Here is a 23,669-nt window from a genome sequence, read left to right as displayed (position 1 = left end):
GAACATCAAACCACCCTATTCATACATATAAATTTGGTCCACGTGCAAGTGTGTTCGTGTTCTAACCCTCTTCCGCGTCATTTTTCGCCAAATTTATGAACATTAGACAAGTCAGATGACGCAACAGACACGGTTCACTCAAACTAAACGTGTGCCACGCCGGCGCCATTGTCACGCACACATCCGCCTAGTACATTGGGCTCCACGAGGCTCCCCCTCTCAAAAATACCTGCCCTCCTCCACGGTTTTTCTGTTTCATAACACACGGTTGTTATCTCCGGACTGTGTGGGATGCACCATCATCAAAATTTTCATTAGGCCCGGCATTTGACTCCCACGTTGTAAAAAATTTAGTACCTGCATCATTTCCTCAAACATACGCCCCCTCCACACACACACACACAGACCAAAACCTCCTCGGGCACGCGCACACACACATATCCTCCATCGCTCGAAACACTAGCAAGGTCCCCGCCACCACCGCCGCGAGACCTCCATTGTCAACATCTGCCGGTTTGCCCGTGCAACTTACCCATCGGTATCCATACCAAGGCCGCCCTGAGTTTCTTAGATGACGCCTGCAAAATGCCCCTTTTCTCCTAGATCCCCATCCCCCACTCCAGAGCGTCGCAGCCTAAGACCGGCTATGCTTCCCCTAGAGCTCGAGGAGTGACTGGCCCAAAAGAGGTGTATCGCGGTCTCTTCGCCCAACATCACCGAGGAAGCTGACGACCATTACTGGCGGCAGGACCTCAAGGAGCGGGCTAGAGTATGCGGGCTCGTCTCTTCCGCCGGCTACAACATCGAGGTCATGGATAGCGACGGCCTAAGGCGGGCTATATCACAGGTTAAGTGGCCACCCTCAACCCCTCAGGTTCAACCGCCGTCGATCTCATGCATGGCCTCGCCGCAGATCTCCTCTGGCTCGCTATCAACAACTTGCCATCCTACATTGCCATCGAGCCCCTTTTGTCATTTCTAAAGGACACATTCTATAATGCTGGCTTGGGATCCACAACTTCCAAGTCAGACCTCATCAACGGCGACCACAAGGAGGGCAGCCTCTCTGGCTCTTCGAAGGGGAAATAGCACATCTACTCTTTGAAGGGGAAAGAGCCCATCTGTGATATCAGGGAGGGCACCCTACAACCATGCTCTTCCAAGAGGAAGGAGCCCATCTGCGACAACATGGAGCGCATCCAAAGTTCGTTCTCTTCCCACGGGAACGAGCCCATCTGTGAAAAATGAGGAAACCCATGATTTGTTTTGCCGTGCCTCTTCATAGGGGGAAACCCATGATTTGTTTTGTCGAGTCCCTTTTGTAGTGTAGTAAGAATATGTCTAGTTTTAATTGCTATACCTCGTTCTTTGCAGTATGCCTTGTTTATTTTAGTTGTTCACAATGCGATGCTCTGTATGTGCAAATATTTACTATGCAGTACATTTCATCAATCCAGTTTTAAACATACCGATAGGAATGCATATATTTGTTTGATGTTAAGCCTGTTATAGCTAGCATATGCCTCTTTGAAAGTTTTTTGACTATTTTGTTGTTTGTAGTTAGCATATGTCCAGTTTCAAATGCTATCTTTGGTTGTTCATAGTATGCCTTGTTTATTCCAATTATTCACAATATGATGTTCTATATGTGCAAGTATGAACTGTGCAGTTCAATTTCATCAGTACCAGTTTCAACAATACCACTATGACCCTATTTGTTTCGGATTCTGGGAGAAGATTCATCTTTACAAGTGAAGCCGAATCTAGAATCCAAAAAAAAACAGCTATTTGGAATCAGCTTTGCCAGTGAAGCTGAATCTGGATTTGGGTCATTTTTAGTGCAGTTTCCTGAAGCACCTCAAAGTGTACTTCGGTGGTGAAGCTGATTCGCAGAAATAGCTTTGCCACTGAAGCGAATCCATAGGTGTACTTCGGTACTTGGAATTTTTTCTTCAGAAAGTACACCATATGCTCATTACCGTTGATATGAAAAGTGACATTGATACCATTCACTTGGAATTTTATTGCAATCAATAACAGCCCCTGCGGTATTCAAGAAGGGTCTACTAAGGATAATCGACATGTTTTCATCCTCGGGCATCTCAAGTATAACAAAGTCAGTCAAAATAGTAACATTAGCAGCAACAACGGGCACATCCTCACAAATACCAATAGGTATGGCAGTTGATTTGTCAGCCAATTACAATGATATTTTAGTAGGTGTGAGTTTATTCAAATCAAGTCTTTTATATTAAGAGAAAGGCATAACACTAACACCTTCTCCCAAATCACATAAAGCAGTTTTCACATAATTCCTTTTAATGGAGCAAGGTATAGTTGGTATTCCCGGATCTCCATGTTTTTTAGGTACTCCACCGAAAGTGTAATTAGCAAGCATAGTGGAGATTTCAGCTTCCGGTATTTTTCTCGTATTAGTGATGATGTCTTCCATATACTTTGCACAAGGAGGCATTTCAAGATATCAGTCAAGCGAGTGCGCAAAAGACTGGCCTAATCATTTCACCAAAGCGTTCAAATTCTTCATCATCTTTCTTTTAGGTGACTTAGGTGGAATGGGCATAGGCTTTTGAACCAATGGTTCGCTTTCCTTTCCATGTTTTCTAGCAACAAAGTCTCTTTTATCATATCTTTTATTCTTAGGTTGTGGGTTATCAAGATGAACAGCTGGTTCTATCTCAACATCATTATCTGGTTCTTTATTATTAGGTTGAGTGTCTTCATGAACCTCGTCATTACCTTTTTCATTATCAGAAGGTGTGTTCATTACTAGATTGAGTTTTAGCATCAGAGATAGAAACTTCATTATCATTATCAGGAGTTTTTTCTATTTCAAGTTCACTAGAAGTAGGCAAAGTCCTATCATTTTTATTCTTCTTTTCCTTTTTAGAAGGACTAGGTGTAGTTGTGTTGTTCCTTTGAGAATCTTGTTCAATTCTCTTTGGGTGTCCCTTAGGATAAAGTGGTACCTCAGTCATTTTACCTCCTCTAGTTGCTACTCTAACAGCAAAGTCACTTATATTATTGTTCATTTCATCAAGTAACTCCTCAAACTACGGTCATCACCGGGAGTGGTCCCGACTGCTGTCACTACAGGGTTACCGAATCATGACAAGTAGTAGGCGTCTATAACTTGCAAGATCGGATCTAGAACATGGATATAATGATGATAACATAAACGGTTCAGATCTGAAATCATGGCATCCGTGCCCAAAGTGACAAGCATTAAGCATGGCAAAGTCATAGGAACATCAATCTCAGAACATAGTGGATACTAGGGATCAAGCCCTAACAATACTAACTCGATTACATGATGAATCGCATCCGACTCCTACCGACCAGCGAGCCTACTGTCGGTGTCAAAACTGGTGTATCTTGGGTAGGCGGTGCCGATCTGTGCGTCTAAGGCTAATGGTAACGGGAGGCTAGGGACACGATGTTTTACCCAGGTTTGAGCCCTCTTGATGGAGGTAAAAACCTACTTCCTGCTTGATTGATATTGATGATATGAGTATTACAAGAGTTGATCTACCACGAGATCATAGAGGCTAAACCCTAGAAGCTAGCCTATGATGATTCTGATTGTCCCTATATAGGCGAAACCCTCTGGTTTATATAGACACCGGAGGGGGCTAGGGTTTACACAGAGTCGGTTACAAAGAAGGAAATCTAATATCCGGATCACCAAGTTTGTCTTCCATGCAAAGGAGAGTCCCATCCGGACACGGGACGAAGTCTTGAGTCTTGTATCTTCACGGTTCATCAGTCCGGCCAAAGTATATAGTCCGGCTGTCCAGATACCCCCTAATCCAGGACTCCCTCAGTAGGCCCTGAACAGGCTTCAATGACAATGAGTCCGGCGTGCAGTTTGTCTTCGGCATTGCAAGGCGGGTTCCATCTCCGAATACTCCTAAGAAGATTTAAGGATTGTGTCTAGCTTCGCGATATAATTTCCGCACACCTCCATAGAGAGCATAGCCCTTCATAAATCTGATCTGCTGGCAATTTTTGTACGGTGTGCTCCTGCATCGTGGCCCAGCCCAATACAAACCGGCTTTTCCTGGCCTGCCTGGATACGTGTTGCGAGGCGGTTTTATTGGGGCACCTTGCCAAAGCAGAGATCATGTTCCCCTTATCATGGGATCCTCTATCAATACGGGCACATGCATCCCCACTATTAAGTCCCTAGCGGTTACGCCGAGAACGCTTGATATTCACCCTCCTTATTAAGGGGTCAAGGCCTATCCCTCTTTTCCACCACTCTTGCGCCTTTTCGCATCTCGAGTTCTAACACCCAAAGCCCAAGCTCAAGCACCTCGGATCCTCAATCATGTCTGGATCCAACTTTCAAGGCTGGTGGATGGCCTCCTCGGTCACAGAAGAGGACATTGCGAAGCTTAGGGAGGTCGGATATCTGACCGCTGACATGAAGCACAGGTTTCCTGCTCCAGGGCAGGTCATCCCTACTCCCGAGCCCAACAAGAGCATCGTATTTGTTTCTCACTTCCTCCGCGGCTTAGGCTTCACCCTTGATCCCTTTGTGAGATGGCTCATGTTCTATTACGGGCTAGATTTTCATGATCTAGCCCCGGATGCCATCCTTCACATCTCATCGTTCATTGTTGTGTGCGAAGCTTTTCTCCACGTCACTCCGCACTTTGGTTTATGGCTCAAGGCCTTTAATGTGAAGCCGAAGATGATTGTGGGGCGACATGCGGAGTGCGGAGGTGCTGTAATAAGAAGGAACACCGACGCACCATGGCCAGAGGACTCCTTCCCAGAGGTGTCCGATCTATGGCAGCCGAGGTGGTTTTACGTCACGGCTCCCAGAGGCACAAAGTGGGTGGCTGCCCCCGACTTCCGTTCGGGCCCTCCTCCTCAACTGGCGTCGTGGACCAATGTAGAAAGGGATTGGGGGTCTACTAATGATGTACCAACACTGCAGAGCCGTATCCGGGAGCTTCTCGAGAGGGACATTAGCCTAGTCAGCATAATTCAGGTAATGCTAGTCTGTCGGATGTTGCCGTGTAAGCGCCAGCCTCTCCGGATGTTGGAGTTCAATCCAGAGGGTCCACAGACTATTCTGCACTTCTTCGGCATGACGCTCAAAGGGATGTGTAAGTTATTCTTTGGACCACAAGTAAAGTGTACGAACACCACCGAGGAGGTGGGCCTGAGCTGCAATCGCCCAGATACCCAAGTAAGTAACCCAGAAGCCAAACACTTCGTTTATATTCCTTATAACATTATTCTGAAAATCCTCCATGGCCAGGAATGGCTCAGCAAGGCGGAGAGAATCAGGTGTCCGGCGCCACTTCCTGAAGGCTTGCCAAGTCCCGCCATAGCCAAGATGCTTGGTCGTGTGCTAAGTAAACTGCCCTCAGGGAAAGGCGAAGGGAAGAATATAGAAGTAGAACTTCACAAATTGCACATCCAAACCGGGGGAATTTCTACCTCCCAGAGGAGGATAGTCGGGGAGGGGAATCTAAGGTCTCCTCCCCTCGCGGGGAGAAGAGGGCCGCCTCCGAAGACTTGGAGACGGAGTCGCCCAGACAAGGGAAGAAAACTTCACCAGGGGGCCCCTGCCCCGAAGGGCGTCTTCACCGCGCCATGCCCGCAAACGGGCCAGCCCTCAGCCGGGCTGTAAGTTAATCGTAAATACAAAGCTTAGTGCCTCCTCCTTCAAGAATAGTAAACAAGATCCATTCTTTGTAGTCCGGCTAGCAGCTCTTCTTGACATGGTTCATCTTCGGGGGATCTCCTTCCGGAGATGATGGAGAGTGAAACCCCACCAACCTCTCTGCCTCATGGGGCGGGCGAACCCGAGGTGTCGTCATGGAGGAGTCCGGATTTGCCAAGGCCAGAAGTTAGTACTTCGGCCGCCCTGAGCCCAGAGCGTTTGGTCCCACGGGGGGCGATAAGGAAGGTCCAACACAGTTCGGAAACCGGCCGGATACGCTGTCGAGCCTTCTGGAGCGAGCTGCTCTCTCAGAGGATCACCGTTCATTAATGAGCACGGTGCTTAAGAAGATTTCATCTGCCACAAGCGGGTTGAATGAAGCTTTTACAAGCCTTTTCAGAGGCTTTGAGGTATGAAATGAAATACGTAATTCTTCATTTATGGCACACGCGCTAGGTGTGCTCCATATGGATAGTAGCCCCTGAGACTCTGGTTGCCAGCCCAAGGCGGCAACCGGAGGATCACATCATTGAATAATGATCATACTGTGTTTTATGCATAGGTGGCTAAGGGTCCGACAGCCGACCGGTCCGTTGAAGTCACCGAATTGAGGCGATAGATTGGAGTTATTGATGCCGATATCACTTGTGAACGAGCGGCTTAACGAGTCACAAGGTATGTTCTCTGCTTTCCTTACTTGTTATAGGAAAAACTGAGAGGATCATAATGTTAATGTTATATGCTTGGACTGTAGATGGAGCTGCTACCGTGGAAGCTCTGAGGGAGGAGCTTGCCCTAGCCAAGGGACAAGCCCGGGCTAGCAATGCGGCTGCCCTAAAGGCAACAGAAGAGTTGAGAGCCGAACAGGCTGCTCGTCACCGAAGCAAAGACAAAATAGCCGAGATGGCTGTGGAGCTAAAGAATGCCGCCGACCGGTGTGAGCTCCTTGAAAAAGATAATAAGGCTAATTCAGCTGACCTGAAAAAGGCCCTTGATGCGTCCAAGGAGACGCGTTCCGAGATTAGGGATGCGCGGGAGGAGCTTTGACAGGCCGGAGAGATCGCGGCTGGAAACCCTTATTTGTCGCGGATGAAGTTTTTAGATCCGAAGTACGCTCCTCTGGATCGACGTTGGAGTCCTGCAGACACCTATGCGGATTTGGCGAAGAGTACCGCTGATACGGCCAAGTTTTTTCGAGGATCAAAAAGATAATGATGTGGAAAAGTTGTTCTAGTCGCAATTCAGTGCTCCAATGCATACATTGCCGTTGAGTGAGAGGATGTCTGCTGTGGCCGAGCTCCATAGGCTGTCCAGTCTTGCAATGCGGTCTGTAATAGACCATCTATGGCCAAAGGGGCCTAAGACGGACAGTTATTTTGGTTTAGTGCAACAATTCCTTGGTGCCATATCGTGGATCGATGCCATGAAGAGGTCGGCGTGCATAGAGGGTGCAGAGATGGCTCTTGCCCGCGTTAAAGCATATTGGACAGATATGGAGGCCACCATCATTGCGACCCAGAATCCGGCGGGAGGACAGGATCCGATCGAGCACTATTTGGAGTAGGTAGTAGACGGTGCTCGCTTAATAGAGGCTCAGTGCTCGAAGAATGTCATGTTCGAGTGACAAATCGTGTCATTGTAAAAACAATGTTACTTTAATTATGGAGGCTATGGTTATACTTTTCACCCGAAAGTTTTATTGTGCCTCATGTGCGGCCATTTTATGTATATATGTAATTTTGAAAGTTAGCAGTCGTTGGCTTCAGCCCCCACGCATATAATGCGGGGGTGTTCATGAAAATATGTGTAATCACACCTGATCCAACGTCTTGTTCCATTAAGGAGGTGATCGCACGTCGAACTAGGCAACCGCACTATATAGCTCTAACACTTTCACTTAGCCATAGGAGTTTGATGGTGGGGCTACTATGTAGCCCCTTGTACCTTTGCGTGCATCCGAATCCGGGTGCGTGTGTACATGATCGGTAAACGGTCCTTCGTTAGTGCGGAGGAACTCTAAAGGTTCCAATAAGTCTTAGAGTGGTTGAACAGTCTCTCGCTATATCAGGACAGTCAGTTTTCGGCTTTCTCTACTGAGGTGCTCATCCGGAATAACCAGGGCACAATCGCAGTAGTTCTCCTTTGGTCGCCTTTGCCGATAAGAACGGAACGTAAGGCGGCAAACCCAGGAGCTGGGAAAACCCAACATTTGACCAAAGACATGATTCAGAGCTGATGCATATAAGGCCAAACTCGCAACGCCGAACACTACCGAAGGTATTCAGACTTTATAACATATACTGGGTTGAGTAACGCCCTTTGTTACGAACCCTCTATTCCCAGGTACATTCATTAGTTTTTCGTGGGAAAATGCCAATGACGGCAATATCCTCTGTGGGTGTAGTACCCATGGGATGTGTAAGCAACAAGAGACAATAAAGAAGGTTTACACAGGGGCTTAATCTAGAGAGAAACCTTTGAGCGGGGCCTTGCTGCACGTCTGCGCCTTTGTCCCCGTTGTGTCGTGTCCTGGGAGGGTGTCGCACGAATGGTGTCTTTAAAAATAAAAACTCATGTAGAAGAGTATGATTTAAGCATGCAAAAAGTTGGCTATCACTAATGGATAGTAAAAGTGCAAGACATTGGCCTATTAATAAGGTCAGTCCGAGAATTGGGCTTTACTAATTATCTATAGCCCCTGGTGTCCTCTATGGGATTACATGTGTGGCGCCTAGATCAGGTTTATCTGGGCTGCCGGACTCGTCTAACCGTGTCTGTGGTCTTAACGACCAATCATGCTTTTTGGTATTAGAGGCCGCTTAGAGTCCGGCTGCTAGAGCCGTCGCATATTCTTCCGCGCATAAGGAACGCTCTGTGTTTCCGTTAACGGTGATGACGCCACGTGGGCTGGGCATCTTGAGTTTATGGTAGGCGTAGTGCGGTACTGCGTTCAAGAGGGCGAAGGCCGTTCTCCCGAGCAATGCATGATAGCCGCTATGGAGGGGGCGATGGTGAAGCGTAGTTCTTCGCTTCTGGAGTTTCCCGGGGAACCGAATGTTACCTCCAGTATGAGGGAGCCCCTGCAGTGGGCTTCAACACCTGGTATCACCCCTTCAAAGGTGGTATTACTTTGGCTGATTCTGGATGGGTCTATCCCCATCCTGTGGACAGTGTCCTGGTATATTAGAATAAGACTACTGCCGCCGTCCATGAGGACGTGAGTGAGATGGTATCCGTCGATTATTGGGTTGAGCACCAAGGCAGTTGATCCTTCGTGCCGAATACTAGTCGGGTAGTCCCTGTGATCAAAAGTAATCGGGCAGGCCGACCAGTGGTTAAGTTTGGGTGTGACGGGCTCTATAGCGTATGCGTCTCTGAGCGTGCGTTCGCGCCTTCTCGTGGGTATGTGAGTCGCGTGGATCATGATTACTATTTTTACCTCTGGTGGGAATTTTTTCTGTCCCCCAGTGTTCGGCTGGCGAGGCTCATCCTCGCCTTCACTTGGTGTTTCCCTTCCCTTCTGTTTGGCATTTAATTTGCTGGCCTGCTTAAAGACCCAGCATTCTCTATGAGTGTGGTTCACAGGTTTTTCGGGGGTGCCATGGATTTGGCACAGTCTATCCAGCACTTTGTTCAGGCCGGACGGTCCTTCTTTGTTGCCTTTAAGTGGCTTCTTGTGTTGACCGGGTCGAGAGCCCCAGAATTCGGCGTTGACCGTTGTGTTGTCCGGACTTTCTTCCTTATTTCGACGTTTGTTTTTATTGCGCCGTGGCTTCCCATTGCCATCCCTGATTTCGGATGTACTTGGGTCGCTGGTGCCTCTACGGGCCAACCAGCTGTCTTCACCCGCGCAAAAGTGGGTCATAAGGCTTGTTAGGGCTGCCATTGTCCTCGGCTTTTCTTGGCCGAGGTGTCTGGCGAGCCACTCGTCCCGGATGCTGTGCTTGAAGGCCGCTAGGGCTTCGGCATCCAGACAGTCGACAATTTGATTCTTCTTAGTGAGGAATCTGTTCCAAAGCTTGCGGGCGGACTATCCGGGCTGTTGAATTATGTGACTTAATTCGTTCGCGTCCGGAGGTCGGACATAGGTTCCTTGAAAATTGGCCCTGAAAGCATCCTCGAGTTCCTCCTAACTTCCAATTGAATTTTCGAGGAGGCTTTTCAACCAGTGCCGAGCTGGTCCCTTCAATTTGAGGGGAAGATATTTGATGGCATGGAGGTCGTCCCCACGAGCCATGTGGATATGTAGGATAAAATCCTCAATCCAGACCCTGGGGTCTATCATTCCGTCATATCCCTCTATGTTCACTAGTTTAAAACCCTGTGGAAATTCGTGGTCCAGCACCTCTTCGGTGAAGCACAGGGGTTGGGCCCCTTTGTATCTGGACATGTTTTGGCATGCCGTTGACTGTTGTTGTGTGCGGTGCTGATTCCGAACTGATATCCGATCAGTCTGATCGTTTTGGTGACCATAGTCCTGCATCAGGGCGTGTCCTTTAGATCCATAAATGGACCTGGTCATGCCAGCCTTTTTATCAAGGAGCTCACGTAAATCATGTGCGGTGTCAGTAGCTGCTCTATTGCGGTTACGAAGTGGTTGGTTCGGCCTATTGGCCGTATTGTTCTTTGGTGGAACGGCCTCGTCGTCGAATTCTGGTAGCAGCTTGCACTTTGGATAGCTATTTGTTTGGCGATCGTCGCCATACTTTTCTTCAGTGTCTAGTACTTTATTCCATCTGCGATTGAGCATTTCCTGTGCGGCTTTAAGCTTTTGCTTCTGCTTCTTTAGACTTCTTGCAGTGGCCATAAGCCTTCTGTGGAGGTTATCTCGTTCCAAGCATGTTTCCGGGATGATGAATGCGTCGTCGTCCGGACTGTGCTCCATTCCCCGGGCAGTTTGATGAGTTCGTCTCTCGGGATCACTCTGATTGGGCGTATGCTCCGGGCTGTGTTCGGTGTGACCTGGCCCATCCTGCTCCATCGCTGGGTCCATATGGTCGTTGTTGCCTCCGGAGTTGACTGGGGTGTCGATCTTTCTAGCGCTATTATCACTATTTTTACTGTAGCTGGACTTGGAGCGGCGTCTGCGCCGTCATTTTGGCTTTTGTCCGGGGGTTTTATCCTCCGTTCCGTCGCCATCATCCTCCTTAGTCATTTCCACCATGTTATATATCTTACGATGAGGTGGCAGTCCAGCGCCCCGTTGGTGGTGGTTCTGAGTCATCTCCTGCGCCGACGTCCATACCGTCGGTGTCATCAGAGTCGAAGTCAAGCATGTCTGTTACGTCATAGACCGGGGCTATAAAGTGGGTGGTGGGTGGGCAGCGAATTCCCTCGTCGCCTGCTTCCCACTCGAGCCGGACATAGTTCGGCCAAGAGTCTCCTAACAAAGAGAGAGACTTTAACGAGTTTAGCATGTGGCTAAAGGGCGAGTGCTGGAAGATATCCGCAGCGGTGAACTCCATTACCGGAGCCGAACCAGATTCGGTAGGCTCGGGGGTGCACGGACTAGAACCTACAGCCGGACACGAGTCCGGGGGTCCGGTGTCACAGGCTTCCTTGGGGGTGAAGTCTGTGTTTGGCTCTACCACCGATGAGTGTGCAGCATCCGGGGCGGGGTCCATCCACCCGTCCTCGGACGATGCAATCTGCCTTGGATTTAGGTCCGGGGCTCCTGCAGGTGTGATATCCCGAGTGTTGTCTGACAGCAAGTCTAAGCCATGCTCGTCGTGACTGTTCGGTGCTCCTGCGCAAGCCCGAATGCGTTGAAGATCAAGTATCCGCGGATATCGGCCGTGTAGTTCAAGTTTCCGAACCTGACCTGATGGCTAGGGGCATAGTTGTCGATCTACTCCAGATGGCCGAGCGAATTGGCCCGCAATGCGAAGATGCCGAGCACGAAAAACTGTCTTGGGAGAAAGTTCTCACCCTGGACCGCGTTGTTGATGATTGTAGGAGCCATCGAGCCTTGCAGCGACTACACAGAGGAACTCTCAATGAAAGCACCAATGTCGGTGTCAAAACCGGCGGATCTCGGGTAGGGGGTCCCGATCTGTGCGTATAAGGATAATGGTAACATGAGGCTAGGGAAACGATGTTTTACCCAGGTTCGGGCCCTCTTGATGGAGGTAAAACCCTACTTCCTGCTTGATTGATATTGATGATATGAGTATTACAAGAACTGATCTACCACGAGATCGTAGAGGCTAAACCCTAGAAGCTAGCTTATGATGATTATGATTGTCCCTATACAGACCAAACCCTCTGATTTATATAGACACCGGAGGGGGATAGGGTTTACACAGAGTCGGTTACAACGAAGGAAATCTAATATCCGGATTGCCAAGCTTGTCTTCCACGCAAAGGAGAGTCCCATCCATACACGGGACGAAGTCTTGAGTCTTGTATCTGCACGGTTCATCAATCCGGCCAAAGTATATAGTCCGGCTGTCCGGATACCCCCTAAGCCAGGACTCCCTCACCTACGAAGGAATTACTCACTCCCGGTGGGGAGCATCACGGAATTGGCGATGGAGATGTGTTGGTGATGACACAGATCAAAGATCCCCCTCTCTGAAGCCCCAAACAAACTCCAGACGTGCCTTCCCGAGGAAGAACAGGGCTTGGCGGCAGCACCGTCTCGTGAAACATTGGTTTGAGTGTCAGCGGGGCCATCAGGTGGGCAGCACCCACCAAGGCGTGCCTTAGGGGGGCTGGCACGTCCGGGTGGGTTGTGCCCACCCAGGTGCCCCCTTCAGGTTCCTCCTGGCTCCAGAAATTCTACTATTTAATATAAATTTTTTTCGCAAACTTTCGTTCCATTCCGAGAACTTTTATTTTTGCACAAAAATAACACCATGGTAGTTCTACTGAAAACAGCGTCAGTCCGGGGTTCGTTTCATTCAAATCATGCAAATTAGAGTCCAAAACAAGAGGAAAAGCGTTCGGAAAAGTAGATACGTTGGAGACATATCATGCGCCAGCCCCAAACACTAGCAGTGCGCATGGAGAGACGAGGGCAGAGTGCGTGGACGGACACGAGAGTAGAGCATGCTACGGCCGCCTCAACCGTGAGCAGCCACATGCATAGAGCAGTTGAACACGCAGGGAATGCTTGTTTACAAGCCAACCGACAGTTGCGACGCTGTGTTGAGAGCGACCGTGTGCAACTACCTCTGTCTTGGTCTATTAGTCCCCTTTATATTCTGTGCCATATTTGACCTTAAATTTAACTCACAAAATGTTAATGTGTGTTATAAAATTTTTACAATTGGAAACTATGTTCAAATACGAATCCAACGATATAATCTTTGGCGACAAGCATTCTTATTTTATTAGTTAAAGATCTTGTCAAAATATGGCACAAAATTACAAAGACGAATTATAAACCAGGATGGGGGTAGTAGGTAAATTAAATCGCAAACATTGTTTTATTAACCATATGTGTACGTGTCCTTTTGTCCTCCTCTCACATGTCTTGTCACCCTCCTGCTGTAGACGGTTTCGAACGCAAGCTTGAGCAGCATGCATGGGTGTTTTTTTTCCAAATGGTGGCTCAAAGTGGCGCCAATGAACTGTCAGTGATCCCGTTCCCGCGCAACTGCGCAGGTTCCCATGCAAGCTTACTGCCTGACTCGGTGAAATCCCTCAAAATGCCATTCCTTACCGGCCTACTGTATAAACCCTCAGGGTTGGCGAGTCCTACGTCCCATTTTCCCCTCCCCACTATAGCTTATCTCATCTGCTTCTCCCACAATCGCCAATGGCACCGGTCCATCATCGTTGTTCAACCACTCCGCAGTCATTAGAGGACAGCTCCAGCTGGGAGGCTACACCGCAGCGGCGGCGCAGTCCCCGACGTGGTGTAGTGCGCGTGGCGTCCCTATTGGTTGTGCGCGGAACTCTCACAACACGCTCTGCCGCGTTGCCCATCGGCAGCTGTTGCCGACCGCCATTGCCGCCACCCCACCTTCTGCTGCCCTGGCCGCCACACCACCGTTGAAAGCCAGGGCCATCACCCACTCTGCCGCCGCGGCCCGAAGGCAGGAGGTGGCCGTCCTAGCCGCCACCCCATTGTCAGCCACCTTGGCCAATACCCGCTCCTCTACCGCGGCCCGAAGGCGGGAGGTAGTGGTCGTGACCGCCACCCCATCATCGGCCGCCGTGGCCACCAGCCCACAGTCGACCCCTGGGTTCATCACCCGCTCCACCACCGCCGCCCAAAGGCGGGTGGCGGAGGTGGAGGCCCGCACGTGTGTCAGCGACCTTGCATGCTACATCGAGTTCCTGCGAGAGGAGGAGGAGCACCTCGGCGAGCATGCAAAGAGTTACTGCCGCCATGGCCACAGCACACGTCACCATAGAGGCAAGTAATGAGGAGATCAACGAGGAGTCCCGCCACTTCGATAGGGATCATGTGTAGCAACAGAGGGCATTCTAGGTGAGCGTCGCTGAAGGTACAGTTGCGGCAGGCACCATATTGCAGTTGTCTAGCTCGTTGGTAGGCTCTTCCTGGTATGCCACTTACTAACCGCTCTCGGCAGAGGAGAGGCTGCTAGAAGAAATAAAAAGCCCATCTATAGTAGTACTAGTATTTAGTGGCTATTTTGTTCAGTTCATCTGGCTATAGATGTGGTTGAATTGTACAACATACTTAAAATTAGCTAGTACATATAGTTGAACTACCTATATCAGTACGTGATTGGCAACAATTGGGGAAATGTTTGGTCGGTTTAGGTGTAGAGTTCGACTGTTTGTATAAAGAACGACTACTTAATTTGTGAATGAAATCTATGCTTAATTACTGAATTTTAGTTGCAAAAATTAGATAGTGCTAGTGATTTTTAGCTGCAAATTTTGAAAAATGGTAGTGTTACATGGTTGACAAAGGGCAATGTTACTAGATCAAAAAATATCTATCTTTCCAGTTTGGCAAATGGCAATATACCCATTATGACAGATGCAAATCTTACCGAATTGTCTATACGTGGTTGCACATGGCTCATCCAAAAAATCCGTTTGCATTGAAGGGATATACAAATCTTGCGTGCCAGATTTTCTCTTGGCTTAGGGGCGAAGGAACCACAGCTCTTGCTTTGCATACCATGTACAATCTGAACTGTTTGCGATCAAGGATGCACAAATCCTATGTGGCAAATTTTTCCCATGTCTTAGTGCGGAAGACCGTAGCTCTCGCTTTACGATGAAGAGCTCCACAAATCCTTCTCGGCACATTTTCCCTTTGCTTACTCGGGAAGCTGTCAGTTTGCATACGGGTGTTCTATCTTAAACATTTGTGATGAGTGTTTTAAATTTAAAAACCATTGACGTTTTTTTTAAATCGTTTGATAGGTCTGTACATTCAGAGAGAAGAACGCAAGTTTGCTCAAACCATATGTTTCATTCAGTCACACAGCGACTTTATATTCATGCGATCGAGAAAGAGTATTAAGCCCAAAAACCTAATTCCGGCAGCGACGGAGGCAGTATGTTGCACCAGCGTTGGCATTGTTGGCCTTTAGGACGCTGTTGTTGATGTCTTAAAGGCAGCACATAATTTTCCTCACTCGGAAATAAAACATCCTATCCTCACGCGATCGACAGGCGGGTGCGGGAGGACGACAACTTGTGATGCTGCGAGGTAGTGGTTGACGGTGGCTTCTCATGACGTTGAGGGAGGGCCGCGCGCACGGGCACAGGCACAACTGGTGGAGGCAAACGCACGGGGACCGGCACCGTGAAGGGTGCAGGGGCATGCACGGGCATGGACACTGGTGCTAGCATGTACACGACCTCGCGCGGGTCAGCGACGACCTCGTTGACGCCAGCTGCTTTGAGCTTTGCGATAGTGCTCGGCGACCATCCCGTCAATGCAATAGGGATGGTCGCTGGCATGGATGCGGGGATTGGAGCTGGGACAGGTGCGCGGCAAGCACCGGCCGCGACCAGCTCGTTCAGGGCCATGTCCATGAGGCCCCATTCCTCCTTATTTTCTATCTCATCGACTTCACCAAACTAGAAGACTAGTGGCAGATGATCCTTATGTGCGGGAGGCGGACAGTAAGACTGCCCGTATTAAACAGTGGCTCGAGCGCCATTAGTGCAGAGGATGCAAGCAAGGCAGGCGGCCATGGAAGTCAAAGGACTTTCCAACTAAGCCTGCACAGCATACAACTCCCACACTTCTCGGTGAGCCTGCCCGTTGGAGGATAGCTTGCATGCCTCCCGGTCAGCCTACATAGCGGACTGCGCTCGCACACCTCTCGTCTACTCAAGGAGTTGTCTGCACGACACCTCCTAGCCATTAAAAGTGTGACACGTGAATGGTTGACAGAACGCCCATGAATTAAATTATACAAATGTTTGAGATGATTAGGTGGCAGCTATTTGTTTCAAAATGCATTGTTGGTTGTTGATTCGAGTGCGCCTTCTCTCAAACTGGACATGAAAAATACCACAGCATGTCGGGTGCCATTCCATGATAGCATGCGAAGTTTCATGAAATTCAGACGAGTTTTGGAGTTACTAGAATTTAAAAACAAAGTATCTCAACATTTTTCCGGCAAGCAACGGTGGCCTACTATTTGAAAGTCATTCCCATTTTTGTCATGGGACCTAAGCATGCACCCAAGGACACACATTCGACTTTCGAATCGATTTTTTTTTGCACTGGAGCATGTGCATGTAGTTCAAATTTAAATTATTCACACAAAAGTGCCTACAAATCACAATTAATGAATAAAAATGTCCAAACGAACCCTCGACACTCCTGTTGCTCTATGTTGCCATGAGGACAAAATTTGAAATCAAGAGGAGGCAACGAATATCATTTCATCCACGAAGGAGGAACATTCATTAGCGGAACGATGAGGCTTATTGTAAGAATATCTTGTTTGTGAGAAGATTATACCCAAACCTGCCCCAAATTGGACAATGATTTTACCACAGCATGTTGATGTCGTTCCATGATAGCATGCCAAGTTTCATGAATTTCAGATTGGTTTTGGATTTACTACAATTTTAAAACCATGTATCTCAATGTTTGTGGCCAAGGGACGGTGCCCTGGTGTTTGAAATTCATTCCCATTTCTCGAATGGAACATAAGAATCCAACCAAGGACACACAATTGATTTTTCAACCCATTTGTATGCACTGGAGCATGTGCTTGTAGTTCAAATTTGAATTATGCACATAAAATGCCTACAAAACTCAGTTAATGTATAACGAACACCAAAAAATTCCAAAATTTAACACAACACTCCTGTTGTTCTATGTTGACACTAGAAAAAAAATTGAAAGCAAGAAGAGGCAACGGATATTGTTTCGTCCACAAAGGTGACACATTCCCTACTGGAACCATGAGGCTTGTTGTGAGAAGCTCTGGTTTGTGAGAAACTTATACCCAAACCTGCCCCAAATGGGACAATTTTTTCACCACAACATGTTGATGTCGTTCCATGATAGCATGCCAAGTTTCACGAATTTCATGGATTTACTAGAATTTATAAACCATGTATCTCAATGTTTGCGGCCAAGTGACGGTGTCGAGGTGTTTGACATTTATTCCCATTTCTTGCATGGGACCTAACCATGCAACCAAGGACACGCATATCATTTTTCAACCCATTTTTATGCATTGGAGCATGTGCATGTAGTTCAAATTTGAATTATGCACATAAATGCATAGAAACACATAAAATGTATAAAACGAACCTCGGAAAATACCAAAATTTAACATGACTCTCCCGTGGTTGTGTGTTCACACCAGAAAAAAATTGAAAGCAAGAAGAGGCAATGAACATCGTTTCCTCCACAAAGGTGACACGTTCCCTACCAGAACCACGAGGCCTCTTGTGAGAAGCTCTAGTTTGTGAGAAGCTTATACCCAAACCTGCCCCAAATGGGTATTTTTTCACGACAACATCTTGATGCCATTCCATGATAACATGCCAAGTTTGATGAATTTCAGATGAGTTTTGGATTTACTTTAATTTTTAAACCACGTATCTCAATGTTTGCGGCCAAGCGACCGTGCCTAGGTGTTTGACATTCATTCCCATTTCTTGCATGGGACCTAAGCATACAACCAAGGACACACATTTGATTTTTAACCCATTTTTATGCACTGGAGCTTGTGCATGTAGTTCAAATTTGAATTATGCACATAAATGCGTAGAAAAATCAGTAAATGTTAAAAATGTCCAAACGAACCCAGAAAAATTCCAAAATTTCACACAACTCTCATGTTTTCCTATGTTTACACCGGAAAAAAATGAAAGCAAGAAGAGGCAGCGAACATCATTTCGGCCACACAGGTGACACGTTTCCTACCGGAACCATGAGGCTTGTTGTGAGAAGCTTATAACAAAACCTGCCCCAAACGGGATAATTTTTTTTCCATAGTGTGTTGATGCCATTCCATGATAACATGCCATGTTTCATGAATTTCAGACGTGTTTTGGATATACTGCAATTTTTAAACCATGTATCTCAAGTGTTTGCTGCCAAGCGGCGGTGCCGAGGTGTTTGACATTCATTCCCGTTTCTTGCATGGGACCAAACATGCAACCAAGGACACACATTTGATTTTTTTTCAACCAATTTTATGCACTAGAGGATGTGCCCATAGTTCAAGATTGAATTATGCACATAAATCCTAGAAAAATCAGTTAATGTATAAGAACGTCCAAACAAACCTCGAAAAATTCCAAAATTTTACACAACTCTCCTGTTGTTCTATGTTGACAACAGAAAAAATTTGACAGGAAGAAGAGGCAGGGAATATCATTTTGTCCACAAAGGTGACACATTCCCTACCGGAACAATGAGGTTCTTGTGAGAAGCTCTATTTTGTGTGAAGCTTATACCAAGACCTGCCCCAAATGGCACAATATTTTACCACAACATGCTGATGCCATTCCATGATAACATGGCATGGTTCAGGAATTTCAGATGATTTTTGGATTTACCAGAACTTCAAAACCAAGTATCTCAATGTTTGCCGGAAAGAGCCACAGTGCTGAGGTGTTTGAATTTAATCACCATTTCTTGCATGGGACATAAGCATCAACCCATGGACACATATATGATTTTTACAACCAATTTTGGTGCATCGGAGCATGTGCATGTAGTTTAATTTTGAATTATGCACATGAAATGCCTAGAAAACCAAGTTTATATATAAAAATGCCCAAACAAACCCTGAATAATTCCAATTTTTTTGACGACACACCTATAGTTGCATGTTCGCTGCCGATAAAAGTTCTAGCAATGCAAACACCCTCCTTTGACGCTATGACCCAATTATGCATTTCAAATCCAGACGAAAAATCAAGTAGACCGCACATAGTTCATTATCGCCAGCCGTGTGAGATGCAGTACGAAATATCTTGGAGCACCGTTGGAGTTGTACATATATGGCTTACGTGAGAAGGTGCGTCTGCTACAGTCCACAACCAACACGTCAAGGACATTAGCTCGCTCCCCAAATATCATTTCACTATTCAATCGCTGCCGGTGAAAGATGGGGATGTGGACCCACGTCGTGAGGGCCACTTCGGTGGCCCAGTCCTTGAAGAGCATGGCCGCAGCCGCCTTGCGCGTCATAACAAGCTGCGTGAGCGCGGCTGCAATCTGCGACCGGGCGGCCAAGGCAGCCCAAACAGCCGCTATTGCACCTTAGGTGGCCGCAACAACATGTGCATCTGGGATAGTGATAACCCACAAGTATAGGGGAGCGCAACAGCTTTCGAGGGTAGAGTATTCAACCCAAATTTATTGATTCGACACAAGGGGAGCCAAAGAATATTCTTGAGTATTAGCAGTTGAGTTGTCAATTCAACCACACCTGGATAACTTAGTATATGCAGCAAAGTGTTTAGTAGCAAAAGTGGTATGATAATAAAGGTAATGGTAGCAAAAGTAAAGATAAATGTTTTTGGGTTTTTTGTAGTAGTTGTAACAGTAGCAACGGAAAAGTAAATAAGTGAAGAACAATATGTGAAAAGCTCGTAGGCAATGGATCAGTAATGGATAATTATGCCGGATGTGATTCCTCATGCAATAGTTATAACATAGGGTGATATAGAACTAGCTCCAGTTCATCAATGTAATGTAGGCATGTATTCCGTAAATAGTCATACGTGCTTATGGAAAAGAACTTGCATGGCATCTTTTGTCCTACCCTCCCGTTGCGGCGGGGTCCTTAAGGAAACTAAGGGATATTAAGGCCTCCTTTTAATAGAGAACCGGAACAAAGCATTAGCACATAGTGAATACATGAACTCCTCAAACTACGGTCATCACCGAGAAGTATCCCAATTATTGTCACTTCGGGGTTGTCGGATCATAACACATAATAGGTGACTATTGACTTGCAAGATAGGATCAAGAACACACATATATTCATGAAAACATAATAGGTTCAGATCTGAAATCATGGCACTCGGGCCCTAGTGACAAGCATTAAGCATAGCAAAGTCATAGCAACATCAATCTAAGAACATAGTGGATACTAGGGATCAAACCCTAACAAAACTAACTTGATTACATGGTAAATCTCATCCAACCCATCACCGTCCAGCAATCCTATGATGGAATTACTCACGCACGGCGGTGAGCATCATGAAATTGGTGATGGAGGATGGTTGATGATGACGACGGCAACGAATCCCCCTCTCCGGAGCCCCGAATGGACTCCAGATCAGCCCTCCCGAGAGAGATTAGGGCTTAGCGGTGGCTCCGTGTCCTAAAACGCGATGAAACTTTCTCCTTGATTTTTTTCTCCCCAAGACGGAATAAATGGAGTTGGAGTTGAGGTCGGAGGAGGTCCAGGGGGCCCACGAGATAGGGGGCCGCGCCCTAGGGGGGGGCGCCCCCCTGTCTCATGGACATGTCGTGGGCCCCCTGGCACTAATTCTTTCGCCAAAAATTCTTATTAAATCTGAAAAATGCCTCCGTGGATTTCCAGGACATTCCGAGAACTTTTATTTTCTACACATAAAACAACATCATCGCAGTTCTGCTGAAAACAGCGTCAGTCCGGGTTAGTTTCATTCAAATCATGCAAGTTAGAGTCCAAAACAAGGGAAAAAGTGTTTGGAAAAGTAGATACGTTGCAGACGTATCAACTCCCCCAAGCTTAAACCTTTGCCTGTCCTCAAGCAATTCAGTTGATAAACTGAAAGTGATAAAGAAAAACTTTTACAAACTCTGTTTGCTCTTGTTGTTGTAACATGAAAAGCCAGCATTCAAGTTTCAGCAAATATTATGAACTAACCATACTTACAATAACACAAATGTCTCACAATTACTCATATCAATAACATAATCAGCTAGCGAGCCATAATAATAAAACTCGGATGACAACACTTTCTCAAAATAATCATAACATGATATAACAAAATGGTATCTCGCTAGCCCTTTCTGAGACCGCAAAACATAAATGCAGAGCACCTTTAAAGACCAAGGGCTGACTAAACATTGTAATTCATGGCAAAAGAGATCCAGTCAAGTCATACCCAATATAAACCAATAATAACGAATGCAAATGACAGTGTGCTCTCCAGCGGGCGCTTTTTAATAAGAAGGGTGATGACTCAACATAAAAGTAAATAGATAGGCCCTTCGCAGAGGGAAGCAGGGATTTGTAGAGGTGCCAGAGCTCGATTTTAAAATAGAGATTGAATAACATTTTGAGCGGCATACATTTGCTGTCAACGCAACAACTATGAGATAGATGTATCTTCCATACTACATGCACTGTAGGCAGTTCCCAAACAGAATGGTAAAGGTTTATACTCCCCCAACCACCAACAAGCATCAATCCATGGCTTGCTCGAAACAACGAGTGCCTCCAACATACAACATTCCTAGGAGATTGTTTAATTATTTTGATTTTCTTTGATCTTTTTGGATCATGGGACTGGGCATCCCGGTTACCGGCCCTTTCTCGTGAATGAGGAGCGGAGTCCACTCCTCTTGAGAATAACCCACCTAGCATGGAAGATATAGGAAGCCCTAGTTGAAACATGAGCTGCTCAAGCATACAAAATATAATTTTATTTGAAGATTCGGAGTTTGGCACATACAAATTTACTTGGAACGGCAGGTAAATACCGCATATAGAAAGCTATAGTGGACTCATATGGAACAACTTTGGGGTTTAAGGAGTTTGGATGCACAAGTAGTATTCCCGCTTACTATAGGTGAAGGCTAGCAAAAGACTGGAAAGCGACCAACTGAGAGAGCGACAAAAGTCGTAAACATGCATTAAAATTAATTTACACCGAGTACAAGCATGAGTAGGATATAATCTACCATGAACATAAATATCATGAAGGCTATGATGATTTGCTTCAATTACATGCGTGAACATGTGCCAAGTCGAGTCAGTCAATTCATTCAAAGGAGGATACCATCCCATCATATCACATCATAATCATTCTAATAGCATGTTGGCACACAAGGTAAACCATTATAACTCATAGCTAATCAAGCATGGCAAAAGCAACTATAATCTCTAAATGTCATTGCAAATATGTTTACTTCATAATAGCTGACTCAGGAACAATGAACTCAACATATTTACAAAAACAAGAGAGGTCGAGTTCATACCAGCTTTTCTCATCCCAATAAGTCCATCATATATCGTCATTATTGCCTTTCACTCGCACGACCGAACTATGTGTATAATAATAAGAGTGCACGTGCATTGGACTAAGCTAGAATCTGCAAGCATTCAACTCAAGAGAGAAGACATGTAATATGGGCTCTATATTAAATAAACAATCATGCATATAAGAGCCACTAAGCATTTTCAAAGTCTTCTCGACCCCCAAAAGATAGAAAAGAAAATAAAACTATTTACACGGGAAAGCTCCCAACAAGTAAAAGAAGAACGATAAATCTTTTTGGGTTTTCATTTTAATTTCACCTACAATCATGGAAATTAAACTAACTAATTTTTTTGGTTTTTCTTAAGGTTTATCAAACACACAAGAAGCAAACTGGAAAAAGGAATTTAAACTAGCATGGATAATACAATGAAAGAGTATGAGCACCGACGACTAGTGTGTGAACATGAATGTAAAGTCGGTGAGAAATACGTACTCCCCCAAGCTTAGGAGTTTGGCCTAAGTTGGTTTAATACCAAGGACCGCCGCTACTCTCCCCGGTGTAGTGGGAGGTGTAATGTGGATACCACTGGCTGGTCATCTCCGGATCCCACTAGACAGATGATGCACGATAAGGGTCCAGCTCAGGTTCCGGCTCAGGTTCAGGTTCCAGAGTAAAAGCTTGGGCTAGATGGTTGTTCACCGCCTCCGACGTGACAAGACGACTTTCTGCAAGCAAATCAAATAACAGAGGTGCAGGCAAAATAATAAACTCAAAGTGTTTCTTATTAAATCTAAGTCTATACAGGAGTATCTTCTCTTCGTTGTCAACAATAAACTTGTGTGCTACCATGCTCTTGTAATCTAAAATGTGAGGAGGTAATTTTGTCTCCTCCTCCTCAAGGTGCCTAATGGGTATCTAAAAATGTTTAGCAAGACGTGCAGCATAGATACCTCCAAATATGGGGCCTTTTCTACGATTCAGGGCTTGCCGTTTAGCAACGACGGCACCCATACTAAAAGTATTGTCTCCCAGCAAAGCATGTTGAAGAATAAGAATATCGGGAATGCTCAAATTTCCACTATTCCCATGACCAATCAAGCATCTACTAGCAAATGTGGCAAAATAGCGTAAAACAGGAAAGTGTATGCTAGAGACTTTTGCCTCAGAGCCCTTCTTTGGCTCTTCTACAGCAATAGTTTTAACAAAGCCATCCACATCTTCACGATGGGGTTCCTCTAATTCTCCCTCATAAGGTATCCTACATACTGCGCCAAAAATGACGTAAAGACATTTCTTTGAATTCATCATATAAATGAAATGATACTGCAGGCGGTGACTTCTTAGGACAATAAT

Source organism: Triticum dicoccoides, chromosome 4B (assembly GCF_002162155.2).
Source record: "Triticum dicoccoides isolate Atlit2015 ecotype Zavitan chromosome 4B, WEW_v2.0, whole genome shotgun sequence".
In the NCBI taxonomy this organism is placed as follows: Eukaryota; Viridiplantae; Streptophyta; class Magnoliopsida; order Poales; family Poaceae; genus Triticum; species Triticum dicoccoides.
This window is presented reverse-complemented; position numbering follows the sequence as displayed.